Source organism: Paroedura picta, chromosome 6 (assembly GCF_049243985.1).
Source record: "Paroedura picta isolate Pp20150507F chromosome 6, Ppicta_v3.0, whole genome shotgun sequence".
Classification (NCBI taxonomy): Eukaryota; Metazoa; Chordata; class Lepidosauria; order Squamata; family Gekkonidae; genus Paroedura; species Paroedura picta.
In genome coordinates this window covers 11,937,367-11,961,119 of record NC_135374.1, presented here as the reverse complement: position 1 = coordinate 11,961,119, position 23,753 = coordinate 11,937,367, and the positions used below count along the sequence as shown (strand labels likewise).

The following is a 23,753-nucleotide window of genomic DNA, read 5'->3' as shown; positions in this document are numbered from 1 at the left end:
CAAATGGGGCAAATCCTAACCTATATTTCCCAAGACATTGGTTAATGTCTTGGCAAGATTCTGTCCCTGGTCCATATGAGTTACACCTGATTACGACCAGGTAGAATGGGCTCCCTGAAGAGCTGCAGGTCTAGAATGGGCTCCCTGAAGAGCTGCAGGCCCTCTCGGAGCTATCGCTGTTCCGCAGGGCCTGCAAGACAGAGCTCATCCAACCCGTGTTTGGTTGAGGCCAGGGTAAGGAAGATCCATAGGGTCCCTCCTCCAATCAGCTGCAACCATCCAAGCCTTGAGGATCGGGATAGGGATGTGGAGTCAGGAAGGGAAGTGTGGGGTGACTGAGACAAAACATAGTATTCTACTATGTTTGATTGTTTTAACTCGTAAACTACTGCGAGCCAGCCAATCCGAGAGCGGAGGTTAATAAATAAATATATCCTTACCGTAAGTTCCTTTATATATTTCTGAAAGGGCCATCTGGGCGGCCCTGTCCAGCTGGTGTCCGGGCCCAGACCCGGACACCAGAACACCCAGTCCGTCAACTTCTTCCGTGCCAGCGGGCCAATCCGGACGCGTGTAGCAAAGCTGGAGCGCCCGCCTCCAGGAGCCGAGCGCGAGCCACTCACCCACCCTCCCGGCCAGAAGGTTCCTGGCGGCCAGGGAAGGTGCTTCACTGGCTCGCCCTGCTCCCCGACGGTTCGCCTGCCCAACTGCCGCCTCGGCAGGTCACCTCTGGGCCATGGGCAGGCATTCAAGCCGCTAGAGGGGAGGGGGGAAGACACCGCTTCCTCACAGCGCAGGGCGTGCTCACAGAGGCGCCGGGCGTGCTTACCGGGCCGCAGGGAAGCGTTCTGGCCACTGGAGGGGAGGGGGAAGAGACTGCTTCCCGCACAGCCTGGCAAGCACGCCCGCCCGGCGCCTCACAGAGCATTTCCACCAACAAACCCCCAACTGCCACCTGAGCACAGGCTGCGGCCTGTGGTCATCTTCAAGCCCACGTTAACTGACAACGCCCCAGGTCCTCTCCTCCTCTCCTCCTCCTCTTTGGTGTTGAGAATACAAGGGCATTCAGAACTTCCCTCCTCCAACCCTTCCCCCCAAAAAAACTTATTGGAATGCTTATAGCACAGGGGGAATGCATCTCAGAAGGGTATGCAAAAATGTTCCGTATCCAAGGAAACCGGGGCGGTGAGATTAGAGCGCGTGGTCTATCGACAAAACTCCTCAATCGGCTCCTGCAATCGCCAAAGCTTTGGGGTCTATTTATTAGCGTGAAAAACTGTCGGGGCCCCTGACACCACCTGGATCGCTTAAGTACGCTTCAGCCGGGAGTGGGACAGAAGGAAGGGAAATGCTAACAAGGTACCTTTTCAAGAAAGGATCCTATTGTTTGCAGGGGAGAAGCGGGCCCCCTCTTAGCATCTTGTTACGGAGGAACGGCAGGAAATATCACACAGCAGATGCATACATGAAGTTATTGCTATTCTTTGCAAGGTTCCTTTTTTATCCTCCTCTTCTTTCCTATCTTTAAAAAAAGAATCCTTTCGTTCCCGCAGCAGCTATAATCCCACAGCAAGCTGCAAAAGGATATAATGACATATTTTAGTCTGCTCCCAGCTCACAAAGGGCAGCCATTCAGAAGCGTAGCAATCATTTAACTCCTGGAAACTGTTCTCCCCCCCCCCTACTCTCTTTTAACTCAGTAAGGTTTTTCAGGATTTGTGGCCAGTCAAACAGAATTTTTATAGCTGCAAATTGCAGGAGGTGGCTCAAAAAGCAAATGTTTATTCGCTGGTTTCTGCACTCGCCGTGCAGGATTCTTTGGGGCGGGAATGAGTGGTTTGCAAGCGGGAGCCAAAGACGGAAAGCGCAGCATGCGTGTGGGAAAATGGTTTCTGTGGTCCGAGTTCAAATGATGCCGTCAAAAAGTCCTCTTATATAAAAGCCGGCCTTCTAATATGATGCACACAAAACTAGCAGGCCAGAAGAAGAGGAGGAGTTGGGTTTACACCCTGCTTTTCACTACCCATAGATAACTCAAAGCGGTTCACAGTCGCCTGCCCTTCCTCTCCCCACAACAGACACCCTGTGAGGTAAACAGGGTTGTGAGAGCTCTGACAGACCTTCCCTGAAAGAACAGCTCTAACAGCACTGACTAACCCAAGGTCACTAAGCTGGCTTCACGTGGAGGAATGGAGAATCAAACCCCATTCTCCAGATTAGAGGCTGCCACTTTTAAGAAGAAGAAGAATTATATGCCAGTTTTCTCTACCCGAAGGAGTCTCAAAGCAGCTTACATTCACCTTCCCTTTCCTTTCCCCACAACAGACACCCTGTGAGGTGGGTGAGGCTGAGAGAGCCCTGAGATTACTGAAGAAGAAGAGTTGGTTCTTATATGCCGCTTTTCTCTACCCAAAGGAGTCTCAAAGCAGCTTACATTCACCTTCCCTTTCCTTTCCCCACAACAGACACCCTGTGAGGTGGGTGAGGCTGAGAGAGCCCTGAGATTACTGAAGAAGAAGAGTTGGTTTTTATGTGCTGCTTTTCTCTACCCAAAGGAGTCTCAAAGCAGCTTACATTCACCTTCCCTTTCCTTTCCCCACAACAGACACCCCTGTGAGGTGGGTGAGGCTGAGAGAGCCCTGAGATTACTGAAGAAGAAGAGTTGGTTTTTATGTGCTGCTTTTCTCTACCCAAAGGAGTCTCAAAGCAGCTTACATTCACCTTCCCTTTCCTTTCCCCACAACAGACACCCTGTGAGGTGGGTGAGGCTGAGAGAGCCCTGAGATTACTGAAGAAGAAGAGTTGGTTTTTATGTGCTGCTTTTCTCTACCCAAAGGAGTCTCAAAGCGGCTTACATTCACCTTCCCTTCCCTTTCCCCACAACAGACACCCCTGTGAGGGAGGTGAGGCTGAGAGAGCCCTGGTATTACTGAAGAAGAGTTGGTTCTCATATGCCGCTTTTCTCTACCCGAAGGAGTCTCAGAGTGGCTTACAGTCACCTTCCCTTTCCTCTCCCCACAACAGACACCCTGTGGGGTAGGTGAGGCTGAGAGAGCTCTGATATTCCTGCTCAGTCAGAGCAGTTTTATCAGTGCCATGGCGAGCCCAATGTCACCCAGCTGGCTGCATGTGGGGGAGTGCAGAATCAAACCCGGATCACCAGATTAGAAGTCCGCACTCCTAACCACTACACCAAACTGGCTCTTTACCACTTTGCTAAGCAGTCAAAGCCAGACGGGAGAAAGGGACAAAAAGTAGTGACCAAGAGCCCACACAAGGAGGCCAGCATGCTGCTGTGGTTAAAATGCCAACCCATTCTGGTGCAGATTTGAGTTCAAATCCCCACGGCACCTTAAAACTTTCCGTGTGCCCTTGGGCCTGCCGTTCTCTCCCAACCTCCCAGAACCTTTTTGTGGGCAAAACGGTCAAGGGGAGCACTCCATGTGCACTCTTGAGCTTTGTGATATGAAAATCAACTAGACGGAAGAGCAGGCGGGCAGGCTAGCTCTAGACACGAAAGCCACACCGCAAAATAAAACAGTGAACTGAAATAACTGGCAGATCCATATAACAACGAACACGGAGCCATTATTTCTGCGTCTATCCCCTCATTTAATGAAGGAAATTCGCCCTGTAAATAAAAACAATGGAGACAGATCAAGATGGGCAGCTAAGGTCCCCCCCCCCCAAAACACACATTTCTGTCCCTCAGTGGCAAGATTTCCCCTCTGTTTTTCTTCCCCTTTACTGATTGAGCCGCCCTAGTAATGTCTTTTCTCCCTTTCTGAAGAACTCTGGCTGTCCCTCCCTGTCACAGTATGATATTTTGGCTGAAGGCTCAACCTCGGAAGCTGAGGGAAGCATCAGGAGCCCTATTTAAGTTCAACTATCTAAATGGCCCGGGAGGCGTTTTCAAATTCAAATGTAACAAAATATGTCGTTTAATATAGAGGCGAAATCAGGGGTAGGAAATTTCTCAGGCCAAATCAGGGACATGTATGAGACTTTAGTTCTTATGTTCCAGGCTAATGAGAGTGTCTTAAGCTGTCCACAGTTACTAATATATTGATGGATTCAAATGGGTAGCCGTGTTGGTCTGAAGTAGCACAATAAAATCAGAGTCCAGTGGCACTTTTAAGACCAACAAAGATTTATTCAGGGCGTGAGCTTTCGAGTGCAAGCACCCTTCGTCAGACTAAGAACTGACCATCATAACAGAAGGAATATATTCCTTTTGTTTATATATTCCCACTGTCATGATGGTCAGTTCATAGTCTGAGGAAGAGTGCAAGCACTCGAAAGCTCACGCCCTGAATAAATCTTTGTTGGTCTTAAAGGTGCTACTGGACTCTGGTTTGATCATATCTTGATGTTGAGGCTTTTGTCCCAGGCCTTTTGCAAACAGGAGCTACGAGCCCTGCGGGAGCTTTCAGCTTTCCGCAGGGCCTGCAGAATGGAGCTCTTCCGCCAGGTCTGTGGTTGAGGCCAACGTGGCAAGGTAGAGCTGACAGCCTCCCCCCCCCCCCCTACTGTTAAGAGCATTATTTGGAGATCTGTATTTCCCCTCCCGCTCCTATATTAGTCTTTTTTTGGAGGGTTTTTTAGAAGGGTTTTGTCCTCTATGGTTTTTATTGTTGGAATCTATTGTGTTCATCGACATGTCCAGTATGGTCTTAATGGGCTTTTTAACGGGTGAAATTTTAATTTCGGATGAATCTGTAACCCGCCACAAGTCAGACATGAGAGTGCAGGCAATAAGTCCAACAACAACAACAACAACAACAACAACAACTACTACTACTACTACTACTACTACTACTACTACTACTACTACTACTACTACTACTATACTCCAGTACGCTTTCTTTGGAGTATTCTATGACTCTTGGTTTCCAGAAGGCTGGCACGCTGTTCCCAGTATACCCAGTTCCCTTCTCTTGAAACACCAGTCCTCATCTTGAGTTTATAATAAGGCTGCTAAAGTCACTTTCTAACCACACCGGACCAGGCATCTCTTCACTCAGAGCTAACACTTCAGAGCCAGTTTGGTGTAGTGGTTAGGAGTGCGGACTTCTAATCTGGCAAGTCGGGTTTGATTCCCCGCTCCCCCACATGCAGCCGGCTGGGTGACCTTGGCCTCGCCACAGCACTTATAAAGGTGTTTAGACTGTGCAGTAATTAATCAATCAATTATTAATTAATTATATTATATTTATATACCGCCCTCCCCTGAGGCTCAAGGCGGTTTACATTATACAGGGGAAACAATGCAGATAGTCGATAGTTAAACACAATAACAATACAGTGATAACAGTAGAACAATATAATAGAAAAGCAGAAAAATGGTGAGACCAGTAATTTAACTACAGCATACTGAAGGCCCCGTGGGTTGGACAAATCGATGGCGGTTTTCATGGGACAAAGGCTCGGGGGCCAGGGGAAGGTGATTGGTTCAGGTCGACCTCAACCAAATGCCTGGCGGAAGAGCTCCCTTTTGCAGGCCCTGCGGAGCTGTTCAAGTTCCATCTAGGCCCTGATCTCCTCCTGGAGCTCGTTCCCCACCAGGTGGGGGCCGGGATGGAGAAAGCTCTGGCCCTGGTTGAGGTCAAGCGGGCTTCCTTGGGGGCAGGGACCGCCAGGTAGTTGGAGGCAGTGGAGTGTAAGGCTCTTTGAGGGGTGTAGGTAGAGAGGCGATCCTTCTCTTGATCCCTCAATGAATCTGTTTTTGAAAGTTCAAGCAGGAAAAGCCTCCAGAACGCAGCACAGAATTACTGAAAGGAGTAAACTGAGGCCCCTTCGACCACAGCAAGAGCGGCTCGAGGCAGAGAAAGGAAAGCAGCTGCAGCTCAGTTCAGTTCACACAAGTTCCAGCTGCATTCCAGCAGCAGCAGCTAGCTCCTCGGGCAGGCATGCATAGCATGTGCTTGCTCCCTGCGCTGGCATGGCCCATTTCCCTCTTTCTTTCCACCAACTGCCCCCAGGACAGTGAGAATGTCTTTTTCTCTTCCCCAACTCAGGCTTTTGTGAATCACTCTTCTTCCAGCAGACCACTAATCCCTACTTCGAGTTTGTTTACAAAAGTCCTATCTCACAGCTCTCTCTTTGCAAACTACCTCCCAGAACTTGTTTCCCTCCCAGGAGGAAGAGCACAAGGAGAGGAGGAGAAAGCGACAAAACTGGAGAGAAAGAACCAGCTGCAATCTGGCCAATCGCTTCCCTTTTCTAGTCAATCCATGATGAATGGGGGAAGTTGGGGGAAGGTGCAGAGTTTTTTCTCCACAGCATCTTGGCTCTGTCGGGTTGTTTGCATTGTATTGTATTGTTGTTTTAAATCAGTTTTAAGGGGATGTATTAGGTTTTTAACTGCAAGGCGAACAAACCGGTCAGTCCTAGAGGAGATCAGCCCTGCCTGCTCCTTAGAAGGCCAGATCCTGAAGATGAAACTCAAATACTTTGGCCTCCTCATGAGAAGGAAGGACTCTCTGGAGAAGAGCCTAATGCTGGGAGCGATCGAGGGCAAAAGAAGAAGGGGACGACAGAGAATGAGGTGGCTGGATGGAGTCACTGAAGCAGTCGGTGCAAACTTAAAAGGACTCCGGGGAATGGTAGAGGACAGGAAGGCCTGGAGGATCATTGTCCATGGGGTCGCGATGGGTCGGACACGACTTCTCACCTAACAACAGAATCACAGAATCACAGAGTTGGAAGGGGCCATACAGGCAATCTAGTCCAGTCCCCTGCTCAACGCAGGATCAGCCAAAACAACAAAAATTGTATGTTGTAACCTGCCTCGACCCTTCGGGGGGAGGCTGGTTATAAATATGATGATGATGATGATGATGATGATGATGATGATGATGATGATGGTGGTGGTGGTGGAGTGCCCTCTGAGGGGCAGAGAAAGGGTGGAGGGGAATCTGAGGGAATCCGTATGTTTCTGAACTACTTTCGACTTGGGAGCGAAGCAAGGGGGGAAACCACCACTAAACCACTCTCAGAAAACATGGGAGAACAGCATCAATGAACTAGTGCCAAAGAGAGGAAAATCCATCCAGAACAACAAAAAAAGTAAACTCAGCAGATGTGCCCAGTGAAAATGAGAAAATGCAGAATGAATAAGAAAACCAGATGGACAAGTACAGTTGAAAGCGCTGGAAAACACCGATGCGTAAAAGGCCATTAATAACAACAATAAGCCTTGACAACATTCCTAGTTAGAAAACAGTTGCGGCAACAGAAGGAACCGATGCCTTAATCTGAGACTCTGTTTTCTCCTGTGTGAGAAAACCACGTAAATGCTTTGCCAACGCTCAACTCCTGTCATGAATTAAACACCACAAAACGCGATGCTCCACCATCTCTGTGCTAGGCACTTAATCATCGCTGAATTGGCGGGCAGGTTTATCCGCCTTCCCGGAGTCACAAAAGAGTCAGGTTACCTTCATTGGCACAAAATGGCAAAGCATAAGACTCACATTTTAAACAATTCCAGTGACAGATTCTACCATGGAAAGATTTTCATTTAGAATTGCCAGCAAAGACTTGGCTCCTTTTACAAAGAGTCATATAATTCCTATCTGAAAGGGGGAAACAAGTTTTCTTGCCCCCTTCTTAAACGGAGGCTGGCTCAGTCCCTCCCATTCAGTGTAGTCCTATGGCCTCTGATTGGCTGGTGATCATTTGGAATTATCACAAGGATTGGTTCAGAGCTCTGGAGGAAAGGTGGGACGCTTAAGAACGGCTGCCATGACACTCTACTGGTGATACACTTGACATGAGGACTGATTGGAATCACACCAGCTTTCTGCTATTGGTTCCTCAGAACTCTGGCTTTCTCAACCAAAGCGCCGTACCATTTTCCCCCTCCTCTTTTTCCAAAGGACCTTGTGCAAATTCAGTTTAAATCTAAAGGCTGAAGCTTTCATAATTCATCTACGAGAACTGAGGCCTGTGCCAAAAAATGATCTCACAATCTTAAGCATATCTTCTATGAAGACAACCTCACAAAATTCAGAGACAATAAATAAATATAGGAGCTTCAAGAAGAAGATCCCTGCGAGGTCAGAACAGTGGTCCATCTAGTCCAGCGTCTCATCTGACACCATGTTCCTCTGGAGGGCAAATGTTCTTGCGGTATACTTCCTGTATACATTCCAACACAACAGTCTGTTCCCCTCTGAGATATGTGCACGCTATTTGGTCTCATGGAGTGAAGCCCCAGCTCAATTAATTCTATTAATTATTGTAGAAGGTGTGAGTTGCCTGATCCTAAAGCAGTGGCCCTCTTCCTGTATTTCCTTGCTAATCAATGGGTGTTGTTTTGAACACACATGTCTTGGCTGCAGGAACCTGAGTGGGTAACCTTCTTCTGATCTGCAAGCAGGTCAGCTCTCAGAAGCTAAGCAAGGTAGACCTCAATCATAAAATAATAGAATTGGAAGGACCTCCTGGGTCATCTAGTCCAACCCTCTGCACTATGCAGGACACACACACAACCCTTTCACTCATCCACTGTCACCTACCACCCCTTGGAGCCTTCACAGAATCAGCCTCTCTGTCCAATGGCTATCCAGCCTCTGTTTAAACATCTCCAAAGATGGAGAACCCACCTCCTCCCTGGGAAGTCTGTTCCTCTGAGAAACCACTCTGTCACGAATTTCTTCTGGAGGTTTAGACAGAATTTCTTCTGAATTAGTTTCATCCCATTAGTTCTGGTCTGTCCCTCTGGGGCAAGAGAGAAAAAACTTGGCTCCATCCTCTATGGCAGCCTTTTAAATACATGAAGATGGCTATCAGATCCCCTCTCAGTTGCCTCCTCTCCAGGCTAAACAGACCAAGCTCCCCCAACCTTTCCTTATATTCTGCATTAATGGGAGACCACCAAGGGTTGCTATAGAGGGGCAAACAATGATAAACCTCCTCTGTTTATATCCTGCCTCAAAACCCCCAGGAAAGGTTGCCATAACTCGGCTGTGACTTGGCATTACTCTATACACAAATAATAGAAATATTCCCATGATGCCTGCATTGTGCACATTAAGCCTGAAATGCTAACTATGGAAGCTACAGAGGAGTATATGGGAGATTCTCTTGTACCTCGGGGTCCCCCTGATGTTAAATGTCATCTGTGATTTTGTCTCTCCTTCCTCCTCCCTCTTGTAGTAGGGTGGGAGAGGGACAGGGGTTCCGCCATGTTGTTGCTGCTATGTTGTTATTGTATTGTAATTGTCCATTTCAATGGGCTTTAATGGGGTTTTAGCTGGACTTTCTATAACCCACCATGAACCTTTTGGGAAGAGCGGGTAACAAATTTAATAATAATAATAATAATAATAATAATAATAATAATAATAATAATAATAATAATAATAATAATAATAATAATAATAATAATAATACCTGATTTCTTCCCAGCATGGCTTATTTGAAAGATATTTACCATGCTCTGTTTCAGTCAGTATGGGATCAGTGTCTCAGTCCCTACAGCTGGCTTTCTCAACCAGGGTGTCTTGATGGCCATGGTTTACTGAATGGGTGTGAGTTAATTCTTTTTTTAATGGGTTAGTGATATGATCATATATGTGATTTTACCATATATGGTCATGTCAACCTGCCCCCCCCCCCAAAAAAAAATGGCCAATGACGGGCCTGGGGCGGATGGGAAGAGGCCCAGGGTGGGGATTTACAGATTTATGCTTCCCAATTATATTCTGCACAATCACACCACAGTAGGTCCTTCAGTAGGTTCGGTTCCTCAGTCTGGGGGGGGGGCACCTGTAGATGTTATGGGTCAGTTGGCCCCACCAAATGCCTGGTGGAAGAGCTCCTTTTTTCAGGCCCTGCAGAACTGTGGAAGTTCCAGCAGGGTGCTGATCTCTTCAGGGAGCTCATTCCATCAGCTGGGGGCCAGGACTGAAAAGGCCCTGGCCTTTGTTGAGGCCCGACGTGCCTCTTTAGGGCCAGGGATCCGTAGCCAGTTGGAGGTGGGGGAGCGTAGAGCTCTTCTGGGGGTATAGGCAGGGAGGCGGTCTCTCAGATACACTGGACCCAGACCATTTATGGCCTTAAAGGTGATTATCACAACCTTAAGCTTAATCTGGAATTCAACTGTGAGCCAACCAAGTTCTTGGGAGTACCGGCCAGATATGAGATCTCCATGATGTCTTAGTGAGAATCCTGGCTGCAGCGTTCTGCACCAGTTGTAGTTTCCGGATCAAGGATAAGGGTAGGCCTGCATAGAGCGAGTTGCAGAAGTCCAGTCTGGAGGTGACCATCGCATGGATCACTGTGGCTGGGTGCTCTGGTTCCAGGTAGGGCGCTAGTAGTTTGGCTTGGCGGCGGTGGTAAAATGCCAGCCATGCTACTTTTGTGACCTGGGCTTCCATTGTAAGGGAAGCATCTAGGATCACGGCCAGGTTCCTAGCGGAGTGAGTCGCTAGGAGCTGCACACCGTCCAGGGTGGGCAGGCGCGCTTCTTCCCATGGTCCCTTCCTACCCAACCACAGGACCTCCGTCTTCGCAGGGTTGAGCTTCAGACGACTCTGCTTGATCCATTTTGTCACTGCTTCCAGGCATCTGGCTAAAGATTCAGGGTGGGGGGGAGTCAGGGCAGTCATCCATCAGTCATCCATCTGCGTATTGGTGGCAACCAATCACTTCCGTTATACCGAGCACGGCAGTAGATGTGTTTCCACATCAAAAGTTTAAAAGTGCTCTCATAGAGCCTTATAAACACAGGGCTGTAGACATCTGAGCATAAGAGTGCTAAAGAGGTGACTGTTGGTGGGCCAGCAGTCTCAGAAACATGAATAAATTTAGAACGAAAGCCTGAACCAGACTTCACATGCAACTGCTGAAGCTTGCCAGATCCCTTTCCCGGTCATTGCGGAACTGCCTCTTTGTGTTGACATTGTATCTGTAAGGAGACCTGTTTACCTCACATGAGACACCACTGATCACTCCGTCGCCCTCTTGGTCGTAGGCCGGAGCCCTTTCTCCAATTTCTGTCAGCAGAAATTTGCCTTCTTGCGGCACATTCCACCCCCTGGATTAGCGGTACTTAACTTCAGCAATCCTGCCCAAATGCTGATCCCCTGGCTGCCGGCCGTTAATCTCATCCCTACATCTCCATCTGAGAAATATCTCATTTCTTTGTTATCTAAACTGATCTCTTTATCCACGGAAGGTGTACAACTCACCTTGACACGTTCCTTGCTGATTTCACCTTTTTCTATCTACCTTACCAAGCTTCTCTTAAAAACCTTTTTCCTGAGGACGGGATGTATTCTGCCTTTTACATAGTTACTCAGCCATTTCAGGAGAAAAACCCTAATTTCTCAAATTCCAACATTTTGAACAATGAAATCTAGCCGCTAAGAATTTATGTATTTATGTATTGATGACATTTATACCCAACCCTTATGACCAGTAGACTCAGAAAAAGAAAAAGAGTTGGTTATTATATGCCACTTTTCTCTACCAGGAGTCTCAAAGTAGCTTACAATCGCCTTCCCTTTCTTCTCCCCACAACAGACACCCTGTGAAGTAGGTGAGGCTGAGAGAGCCCTGATATCACTACTCGGTCAGAACAGCTTTATCAGTGCCATGGCGAGCCTAAGATCACGGAGGAGCGCATAATCATAGAATCATAGATTTGGAAGGGGCCACACAGGCCATCTAGTCCAACCACCTGCTCAATGCAGGATCAGCCCAAAGCATCCAAGAAAAGTGTGTATCCAACCTTTGTTTGAAGACTGCCAATGAGGGGGAGCTCACCAGAATGAAACCTGGCTCGCCAGATTAGAAGTCTGCACTCCTAACCACAGCACCAAACTAGCTCCTGATATTGCTCCCTGCTCTTCCAATGTGGTATAGTGGTTAAGAACGGTGGTTGCCAATCTGGAGAGCTCGGTTGGATTCCCCAGTCCTCCACATGCAACCAGCTGGATGACCTTGGGCTAGTCACAGTAGTTCTGTCCTGTCAGAGCTTGCTCAGCCTCACCTACCTCCTAGGGTGCCTGTTGTGGGGAGAGGAAGGGAAGGTGATTGTAAGCGGTCCCCAAGCCACTTAAAAGAACAGGTTGAGTTATAACACCTGAGGCCTTTAATTCCAGCCTCCTATCCTTCTTAGCACCCACTGTCTGTATTGCAATAAAGATGCTCAGAATACTTCTGTAATTACCCTCTGGACTGTTCTTGATTGTAATTTGGGGGAAAGATGTAGGCAGATCTTGCCATCAAGATCGCTCAGTGTACACCAAGCCTTTCACGATCAGTTCAAGATGAAAAGGACACATCGTCATGGATTACAGAATTATTATCAACGAGGTCCTTGGAAGAAGCAAGGAAAAGCATTTGCCTGAGGTTCCTGAATAACCTTTCGGGAAATAACAAAAACTGAATGCATCAGGATGTTGGTTACAGGTGATCAGAATGTAACGGATGAGTAAAAAGGGTGTATCTTACAAAGAAACAAGAGACGCCTCACTTTTTGTTTGGTTCCTAATGAAGCGCATGACAGTGATACGGACTGGAAATTCACGGGGTAATTCACTGAGAACCAGCGCGGTGTGGTGGTTAAGAGCGGCAGCTTCTAATCTGGAGATCTGGGTAGGATTCCCTGCTCCTCCTCCACATGCAGCCAGCTGGATGACCTTGGGATAGACACAACCCAGATCTGATCGAGCTCTCTCAGTCTCGCCTACCTTACAGGGTGTCTGTTGCGGGGAGAGGAAAGAGAAGGTGATTGTAAACTGCTGGTAAAAAAAAATGGCATGTAAAAACCAACTCCTCCTCATCCTCCTCCTCCTCCTAACATAATTATTGGATGAGAAAAAATCTCCAATCTCCTCTGGAAATGATTCACGCAACAACAACAAAAGTGTAACAAAAATTAAACTCTTGTTTATAATGAACCAATGCAGCAATCCATCTAGGCAGCCTGCAGAATACATAATCACCCTGCTGAATCACAGCCTGATGGGTATTTACCAAGCTTCCCTATATTGACATCCATGGTCAGGCACCATAGATAGCTACTAGGGTATGTTTGGTGGGTGGAACTTCCAGAGATCTACCCTGCAAGAATACCAGAGCCCACCACTGGCAATATAAGCAAGAACCTGAGTATTTTACACCTCTGTCATTCTAACCACGGCATAACGGTTAGGGAAATTAACTGGGATAAGGTAGCTATGAAGACCCAGGAAAATGCTGAGACATGAAATTAAGGAGGGAATATGTCAAGGGAGAAAGCTGCCCTAAGCTGCTTTTGCTTACCTAAGATTTGCGGGTTAAGCTGGAAAAGCAAAATGCCAGAGCGAATCAGTAGGACACGAAGAGGCAGCTTACATTCTTCCTTCATTTACTCTAGCCCCATATTGGGGACCTATAGCAGCTTAAATTGTTCTCTCCTTTTATCCTCACCCACTGGTAGGGTAGGGTAGACTGAGAGAGACATGTCATGTAAGCCAGTGATCTCCAACCCCCGGTCCAGGGACCGGGACCGGTCCGCAGATCAGTCAGTACCGGTCCGCAGCTCTTCCACAGCTGCTGCATCAGGAGCTGCCCTGCCACTCTGCCGCCAACTCATCTTTGGTGCTCTCCAGCGGCCGCCATGGCTGGGGTCCCCCTCAATGTGGCACTGTGCAGCTGCTGCTGGCAGCGCCCCCCAGTGGGTGACAGGAAGTCAGGGGTACTGGTGGGAAAGCAAGTGGTGCAGGGGCTCAGGTGGCAGCGGTGACATCCCTCGGCCAAAGACTACCCCCCTGGGCCTCAGTAAAATTGTCAAGCGTTGACCGGTCCCCAGTGATAAAAAGGTTGGGGACCACTGATGTAAGCAACAAGTAAGGTGGTCCCCGGCCCTAAAGAAGTTCACGTAGCCTCATCCTGGGCCTTTTTGACCGTGGCCCCAGCCTGGTGGAACGAGTCGCCAAATGAGATCCAGCCCCTGGCGGAACTATCCATGTTCCACCGGGCCTGTAAAACAGTGCTCTTCCGCCAGACTTATGGTTGAGGCTGGAGAGAGCTAATACAGCCAACCGGATTTACAATTCTCCTTCCATGCATCTCCAGGGTATTCCCAGGGTATGAAAGTTGAACTCAAGGGGAAAAATTGGAGCACTGCAAGACTTTATTATTGCTTTAACTGTAATTTTAATAGTACAGATGTATGTGTGATGTGAATCGCCCCAACTCTGCTTGAGTGGAGGGGCAGTCTATAAAAATAATAAACAGATAAATAAATAAGCAAACAAACAAGCTTCATAGGATCATAGAATTATAGAGTTGGGAGGGATTTCCAGGGTCATCTAGTCCAACCATTTGCACAATGCAGGAACTCACCATTACCTGCTGCAGTGCCCCCAATTTCATGCCCAAGTGATCATCTCCACACACCATGTCCCTATTCTTTTTCTTTCTATGAATATAACTTTCTTTTTGTTTTTAGCATTTGTTGTTAACCTCAGCTCATACTGAGCTTTTATAACCCTCTCCCTGCAAGCCTTGGTTATTTGTTTATATTCCTTCTTGGCTATAAGGTCTTTTTTTCCATTTCTTAAATCAGACTTTTTTATTACTCAATTCTTTTGAAAGCTGTTTATGGAGCCATCCAGGTTCCTTTAGTTCCTCCCAGTTTTCCTTCTCAAGGGAATTGTCTGCAATTGTGCCTTCACTATTTCACTTTTGAGAAACTCCCAACCTTCTTGGACTTCTATCTCCTTACGTTTTTTTGACCGCGGTATTCTACCCAAGATAACTGTACGCTTGTTAAAATTTGCTCTCCTGAAGCCCAGCCTGCATGTGCGGTTATGTACAGCTTTTCTCTTCCGCACAAAGATAAAGACCAAAATCACATGGTCGCTACTACCAAGTGTGCCCACAACTTTGCAACATTGGGTTAAGTACTCACAACTTTTACCTCGTAAACCAGTTCTTCCCTATTGGTAAGAATCAAGTCTAAAAAAGCAGACCCCCTGGTTGCCCCTTCCACTTTCTCAGAAACAAAGTTGTCAGCAAGACACGTCAAGAATTTATTGGTCTATTCATCTTTAGCAGAGCTGGTCTTCCAACAGATATCTGGGTAACTGGAATCACCCATGACCACTAGGTCCTGTCTCTCTGAGAACATTGTAATCTGGTCTAGGAGCATCTCACCCAAGTCCTCTGCCTGGCCTGGTAGTCTATAGCAGACCCCCACCATAATACTACTATTATTTCCGATTCCCTTTATATTTACCCAGAGAACTCTCAGCTGAACTCACATGGTAGAAGAGATTTGAAACTAAGACTCTCAGATCCTAGTCCGAAAAGCTAACTCCTTCACGCGCTGGCTCCCACCGACCAGAAGAGAGCAAGGGAAAACAGAGAGGAACAGAATTGAATATGGCAATTTATCAAGAAGAAGAAGAAGAGTTGGTTCTTATATGCTGCTTTTCTCTACCCGAAGGAGGCTCAGAGCAGTTTACAGTCACCTTCCCTTTCCTCTCCCCACAACAGACACCCTGTGAGGGAGGGGAGGCTGAGAGAGCCCTGATATCACTGCTCGGTCAGAACAGCTTCCTCAGTGTTGTGGTGAGCCCAAGGTCACCCAGCTGTCTGCATGTGGGGGAGTGCAGAATCACACCCGGCTCACCAGATTAGAAGTCCACACTCCTAACCACTACACCAAACTGGCTCTCCAAATACATGACACTGCATTGGCCTTAAGATAGAGGCGCTGTTCTGTCATGAGGACTAGAAAAGCAAAAGGCAGTGGGGATCTTCCCTCGAAGGGTACTGAAATCTGAAGACTTGGAGATTCGATACAGGACTGTGTAGTAGTCAAACTTGACTTTGGAAGGCCCAGCTTCAAATCCAGGATTCTGCAGTGAGGCTGGCTAGCTTGCCTTCGGCCAGTCAGCCTCTCTTGCCCTAACCTACCTCGCCGGATTGTTGTGAAGACGAAACAGGGAAAGGAAAACCATGTACGCCATCTTAAACTCCCTGGAGGAAAAAGGAATTTAAAAATGTAATTGTTCCTCCTTTTGCTGAGCTAAGTGAGAAAAAGTAGCTTCAAATTAAAAAAAAAAAAAGCCCAGAAAACAACCATTTGTCTTATGAATAGTTTAGCTTCTGCACATTCATCAAGTCTATCTCTTCCCGATTGCTGAACGGCCTCCGGGCTACCCAAACAACCGCAGGGCTTGGTCTCCCCTCCCCCCAAGTTCTGCATGGCCACCTTCACCAGCACGCCATGCAGTTCTGCATTCTCATGCTAATGCCTTTCAAACAAGCGAGCCCTGTATTTTCTCTCTTTGGGCAGTGAGCCTGTCTTTAGAAACACTTTCCCCCTGTCATTTTGAACAGTGCCAGTTCCACGGAGAAAACATGATCCTGCTCATTCATTTCCAGGGAGGGAGGGCAACGCAGAAATTAAGGGGAGTCGCTACCGAGTTATAAACCGTCTCCCCTCGACACTGCTGTTGTAGACGCCACATTGACGGACAACGAGGGCCTGGACAATTCTTGTGTTATTAGTTCTTTCTTCCCCTTTTCTTTACCTTGAACACCCATTCAGAGAAAGCGTGGATAAACGGGCCGGATTATACGGGCCTCGGAACAATTGGCCGCAGGGATCCATGCAGCGGTCATCTCCAGACTGGACTTTTGTATCTTGCTCTACGCAGGCCTGGTCTCTATGCAGGCAACTGGTGCAAAATGTGGATGCCCGGGTTCTGAATAGGACCTCTTGGGAGGATCAAATCCAACCTGTCCTCCGGCAGATGCACTGGTTACCAATTGTACACTGAGTCAAGTTTAAGGTGGGGGTTTTAACTTTCAAGGGCCTTGGCCCGGCGTATGTACGGGATCGCCTTTGTGAATAGGTCCTCAGAGGAGCCTTGTACACCAGGCCCATCACCGGCCACTTTGGGAGGAAGTAGGTCAACCTGCACAAATAAGAGTAGCATTACTCTTTCTCTTTCTTCTTCACTTGGAGCTGGCTGGCACAAGGTGGGAAAACTCTCCCCAGCTGTGATTTTTCTTACACCACAGGGGCTTTCGCATTACTATACAGCAGGGATCGTCAACCTGTGGTCCTCCAGATGTTCATGGACTACAATTCCCATGAGCCCCTGCCAGCAGTGGAATTAGGAGAACAGGCTTCAGGGAGATATTTTATGGCGGCCCTACTCAACTTTTCTTACTGTTGAGAAATTCCTGGCATATTCTTCAGGCTTCGATAAACCTCCAAAGTGGAACAACAGTGCAAAATATGATTGGGCAGCAAAGCTGTGGACACGCCCACCCGGGGTCCCTCCCCTTCCCACCTCCTCTAGGCCTATCATTGGCCATTGGGGTGGGGCAGGTCAGCGTGACCATGTATGGTCGTATCTATAATAAATGTTTAATTCATTTAAAATATATATTAAAATTAATTAAGTCCCACCAATTCAGGGACGTTTTAAGATCTTAATTGAAGAAGAACAAGAACAAGAAGAACAAGAACAAGAACAAGAACAAGAAGAGATGGTTTTTATGTCCCAATTTTCACTGCCCAAAGGAGTCTCAAAACAGCTTACAATCGCCTTACCTTCCTCTCCCCATAAGAAGCACCTTGCGAGGTAGGTGGGGCCGAGAGAGCTCTAACAGGACTGCTCTGTGAGTACAGCACTCTCAGGACAGTGACAAGCCCAAAGTCACCCGGGCTGCCTGCACGTGCAGGGAATCAAAACCAGATTAGAAGCCGCCACTGTTAACCACCACACCGAGCTGGCTCTTAAACATTACAGTTGCCTTCCTGTTCTCTCCCCACCACAGACAACCCGTGAGGCAGGTGAGGCTGAGAGAGCTCTGAAAGAACTGTGACTGGCCCGAGGTCACCCAGATGTCTGCATGCAAAGAAGAGGTGGGGAATCAAATCTGGTTCTAATCTGGTTCTCCAGATTAGAGGCTGCTGTTCTTAACCACTCCACCAAGCTGGCTCTCCTGTATGCCACGTGTTGGCGCAAAATGGTTCCCGAGGGCAACCTTGACTTCCCCAGCCCACTCTTTTGTTTCCGGCTCATTTCCTATAATTGTGGGCACTGCGAGGGCACCAGAAACTGGACCGAGGCCAAGGCGGAGATATTAATAAGTTCAGGATGCCACTGGCAGGCAAACGCCAATTTGCCAGCTGCAGCGCGCTCCCCAAGCGCTCAAACAGCTGAGCATGTGTAGATTACCACAGTGCAAGGATGCCACAGGCTTGGCGCACTATGCTCCCACTTGGAGAGAAGGGGGAGGTTGGGAAATCATAGAATCGCAGAATCATAGAGTTGGAAGGGGCCACACAGGCCATCTAGTCCAACCCCCTGCTCCACGCAGGATCAGCCCTAAGCATCCTAAAGCATCCAAGAAAAGTGTGTACAAGATCCTTAGATCCTTTTTAATAGTAATGCACCAATAAGCCCTAACGAACCTTCAAGCCTTTTTGTCATGCTCTGCCCTCCGACAGTACTTATTAGAAAATAACCCGCCCTGTTCCGCACATGTATTAATAACTGGGACACGGCACCCATGCCCTTGAGATGTGATTTCCTTTCCCGTCGCGCCTTCTGTTCTCGAAAGCACCGCAGAGGGTAGCTTCCCCGGAATCACCAGGCGGCTGCGAGAATTTCCACTTATTTCAGAGGCCCCATACAGGCGCGACTCAGGGCAAAGTCGGATTAAGAAAAAAGCGGCAGCTCGGCTGGATTTCCTTCTGATCATCTTAGACGCTTTGAAAGGGTGCCTCTTCAGCACGGAGCTGTTAAGCAAGATTTGCCTATCAAATGCAGCCTCTCCAACGAGAAAAACAGCTCGGGAAACGAGGGCGCTCTTTTAGAGCAGAGGTAGTCAACCTGTGGTCCTCCAGATGTCCATGGACTACAATTCCCATGAGGCCCTGCCAGCGTTTGCTGGCAGGGCCTCATGGGAATTGTAGTCCATGGACATCTGGAGGACCACAGGTTGACTACCCCTGTTTTAGAGGGTCTTTCGGGTGCGGCAGAAGGGCAGTTTCCAAACCTGAGTCCCTTTCTAGATGTGTGTAAAAGTGTCCCCAAGTTGCAACCAGCTCGTGCCAGCCCGGAACGATTTCCAAGGCGAGAGACTAACCAAGGTGGTCTCTGCCAGTGTCTTCCTCGGCATCCTAACCCTGATCTCCCATCCAGATACCAACCAGGGCTGCACCTGCTTCATTTCTCAAAGCGTGGACTAGACTGGACTACCCAGATCTAGACAGCTGGGCAAAATCCAGAACAGTGGTTCTCAACGTGGGGGTCGGGACCTCTTTGGGGGTCGAACGGCCCTTTCACAGGGGTCGCGGCAGGGCAAGCAGCTTGGCCGGGGTGGCATCCACACAACAGCCTTGCGGGGTAGATCGAGAAAGAGCATTCATCTGTCTGGAGCAGCGGAAAAGAGCGAGATCGGCATGGTGGGACAAGAGGCAGAACTGAACTGAGAAACCTGGGGAAAAAACAATTTATATACAATCCTGAACCATGGATCTTCACGCCGTTGGTCAGTTTTGGTTTAATTTGTTCCCACCTTTCTCCCTAATGGGGATCCAAAGCGGCTGAGAGCATTCTCCTCTCCTCCATTTTATCCTCACAACAACCCTGTGGGGTAGGTGAGGCTGAGAGAGCCAGGTTCCACAGCACCAGTGCGGATTCAAGCCTGGTTTTCCCAGATAATCGTCTGACACTAAAAACCACCAGCTCTCTATTAACAATTTATACTATCTGCTCTGTTCTATTTTTATCTTTATGAAAATAAAAATATATATTTAAGAAAAATAAAAAAATAAAAACCACCAGCTCTCCTTCACCTTGAACAGACGAGGCTGCCCAGTCCTAAGGGCAGCGAGCTCTCCAAGGTTGTAAACAAAGATCTTTCTCACGTCCACTGTCAAAAAATCCAACAACAATCCAACTGCACAAACTGACTTTCTACGCACAAAAGGCTACGTTCTCGCACAGGAGTGTCAAACTGATTTGTTACAAGGGCTACATCGAACATAGATGTCACTTTGCCAAGCAGGGCTGTGTATGACATAAAAAGGAACGCCAGATACAAGAGAAATAAACTTTATAAAGGACACAGGCAGACTCTGTTTCTGTATTTATGGTATTTATAGCTGCCCTTCCTGCCCTTAACGGTATTATTTACTCAGAATACAACATGCTCAAACCATTGGCGCTCTTACAATATTTCCTGAATGTCCCCCTCCCGCTCCCATCGTCCCTTACTCATTCACAGTGGGACAATATACAAGGGCATAATGCACAGCCGAGGTCTTCTGGCAATAAAAATAATTATCAGTTCCTCGTGGGACAGAACGGCCCTGCTACATCTACACAAACACATGGGGTGCAAACAGAAAGGTTCAAACCATGACTGAGCTTCTACAACAGAAAAGCTCCAGAGCCAGTTTGGTGTAGTGGTTAGGAATGCGGACTTCTAATCTGGCATGCCGGGTTCGATTCTGCACTTCCCCCACATGCAGCCAGCTGGGTGACCTTGGGCTCGCCACGACACTGATAAAGCTATTCTGACCGAGCAGTGATAGGGAAGGAGATTGGAAGCCGCTTTGAGCCTCCTTCGGGTAGAGAAAAGCAGCATATAAGAACCAACTCTTCTTCTTGTTCAGTAATATCAGGACTCTCTCAGCCTCCCTGAGAGTGTCTGCTGTAGGGAGAGGAAAGGGAAAGCAAGTGTAAGCCTCTTTGAGCCTCCTTCCGGTAGAGAAAAGCGGCATATAAGAACCAACTCTTCTTCTTCTTCAACATTCCAGAGATACTGTGCACTTGCAGAGTGTCTTCTTGGACATTCAGAACCCGCCGCATATGTTATCCTTTTGTAAATCTGAATGCAAGTCTGCCAGTCTTCAATCAGAATCTGTGAGAATGCCTTGCCCAAGGTCATCTAGTAAATCAGAGCAGAGTCACCCCTCAATCCAGGATCTTCCTGGTTCATACCACCATCTCTTAGCCACCACGACATAAAGGCTCCTCTGCCTTTGACAATATGTGAGTGAAGAAAACAACAAGGATGGACCTACTCAGTTTCTACCAAGGAGAAACAATAGAAGACTACCAAAAGTCTACTCAGGTTTAGCACAGATTGGCCAGGAATTCTATTTTTGGGGGGGACGGTATCATCTGGGCATGGAATTGGGGTCACTTTGGTGAGCAGGTAGTTGTGAATTTCCTGCATTCTGCAGGGGGTTGGACCAAATGACTCTGGAGGACCTAAATCAGGGCAAACGCTGGCAGGGGCTCATGGAAATTGTAGTCCATGGACATCTGGAGCAGTGGTCCCCAACCTTTCTGAGGCTGGGGACCAGCATGGCAACTACCCCGCCCGCGCATCGCGCTTGCACGGCCGAAATCACGCATGCGCAAAAGTGCCGTGCATGTGCGATTTCGGTCGCGCATGGCGCATGTGTGCATGCGCGGCCCTGATTCCCTCTCCCCGCCCTCCCGCAGTAAGAAGCTTCCCGGGCCGCAAGCTTGCGGCCTGGGAAGTTTTTTACTGTGGGGGGCCGGGGAGAGGGAGGTTGGGGACCACTGATCTGCAGGACCACAGGTTGACTACCTCTGACCTAAATGACTCTGTAGGACCCTTCCAACTCTATGGTTCTATGGGATTCCATCTTTCCCTCTCCATTAAATAACTAGGATACTCTGCTGTATCAAACTCTTCTTTTTTACTGTCTGACAGCCTACAGAAAGTTGGAATAAGCGTCCATGACATCTGTCTCGTCTCTGGTTTCCATTTTAAAAAAAAACAAAAACATCAAGGGTATGCATTTGTCAAGCCTTAATTGTGCTAGCGTCACATCAAACTAAATTAAGCATTGCGTTCAGGTCTCAACAGCAGACAATTTGGACCACTCCTGGTTCAGCTCTTCCCCAGCCTGCAAGTCTAAAGTTAACGTGGATGTTGCTTTACTGACTAATGCAAACTATGTACGCCCTTTGTCAGCCTCAGTATTTATTTTTATTCACTGGGTTTCTAACAACTCCATATGAAAAGCTCGGGGTTAGCAACAACTTTAAACCCACCAATCTGGAAAACCCATAAAATCCGAGAGTACTAAAACACAGATGTAACCAGCCAATTACCGAGTTGTCCTGGCATGCGTCAGCTCTGGAAGATCAAGCATGGAAATTTGGGTGAACCAAGAGACGTTCCTTAACGTTTTAGAAGCTAAATGTGTGCCACAAATAGACTAACGCATGTGTTTGTTGTTAGGGTATTTTCCCCCCCATACCAATCACTTTCAGACTTGGCTCTTTCTTTCATTATCACATTTGCATTCCAACTTAGTAGGGTCTACCAGCATAGGTCCTGCATGGCCCAGGCTAGTCGAATCTCATCCGAAGCTAAATAGGGTCAGCTCTGGTCAGTACTAGGATGGGGGACCACCATGGAATTCCAGGTCTATTTCTCAGAAGAATGCAATAGCAAACAACCTCTGTTCGTCTGATGTCTTAAAATATCTATGGGGTTGCTATAAGTCAGCTGTGACTTCATGGCATTTTATGCACACACATGCACTGGCTTCTCCCAGTATCCCCACCAGCTCTTTCTGAGGAATATCATGCTGAGAGATCATGATAATGACTGTCCTAAAGGTCATTCCATGAGCTTTGTGAATGAATTGGAATCGGGATCCACGTTATCTATCTTATTCTGTTTTGCTAGTTGTTTGCAAATCCATTTCGAACATAGCAGCCTTGCTGGATTAGACCAGTGGTCTATCTAGTCCAGCATCCTTTCTCACCCAGTGGCCAACCAGTTCCTCTGGAGGGCCAACAACAGGGCAGAGAGGCTGAGGCCTTCGTAAGAACATCAGAAGAGGCCTGCTGGATCAGACCAATGGTCCATCTAGTCCAGCATCCTGTCTCACATGGTGGCCAACCAGATCCTCTGGACAGCCAACTACAGGGTATAGAGGCTGAGGTCTTCTTAAGAACATCAGAAGAGCCCTGCTGGATCAGACCAGTGGTCCATCTAGTCCAGCATCCTGTCTCACACAGTGGCCAACCAGTTCCTCTAGAAGGCTAACAACAAATCACTGAGGCCTTGATGTTCAACAACAGGCCATGGAGATCAAGGACTTCCCCTGATATATCCTCCTGGCAGTGGGATTCAGAGGTTTACTCCCTCAGAATGTGGAGGTTCCCTTTAGTCACCATGGCTAGTAGCCACTGATAGACCTGTGCTGCTTTCACCTCTCTAATCCCCTTTTAACGTTGTTTATTCCTGTGGCCATCACAATTTCTTCTGGTAGCAAATTCCTTGTCTTAACAAAATTTATGACTCTAAAGGGAGTGAAGGCAGCATGGTATAGCTTGACATCATCAGACCTTGCAAGCTAAGCAGAGTTGTGACTTGGCAGGAGAAACCACCAAGGGAGGCTCTGCAGAGGAAGGCAGAGGAAGGCACCTCTGCTTCTCAAATGCCTAGAAAGCCTTTTGCTGGGATCCTCGTAAGTCACCTGTGACTCCATTTAGCATAACATTAAAAGCCAGGTACACCCCTATGTGAACCTCTCTCCAAGAACCTACAGTTTAAGGCAGCGAATGCTGGCAGGGGCTTCTGGGAATTGTAGTTCATGGACATCTGGAAGGCCGCAGTTTGACTACCCCTGGTTTAAGGCCCTACAGAATGGGCTTCTTGTATGAACCGCAAGGATGCCATGAAGACAATGACAGAATGAAGAGAGAGAAGTCAATTCTACATAA

The 23,753-nt window shown here is 47.9% G+C and overlaps 1 protein-coding gene across 7 annotated transcripts in view; it reads right to left on the bottom strand.

The window, feature by feature from the left end:
- FAT3 (FAT atypical cadherin 3) overlaps positions 1 to 23,753 on the bottom strand; it is a 570,888-nt gene that overhangs the window by 446,611 nt on the left and 100,524 nt on the right. The gene's annotated exons all lie outside the window — the stretch shown is intronic.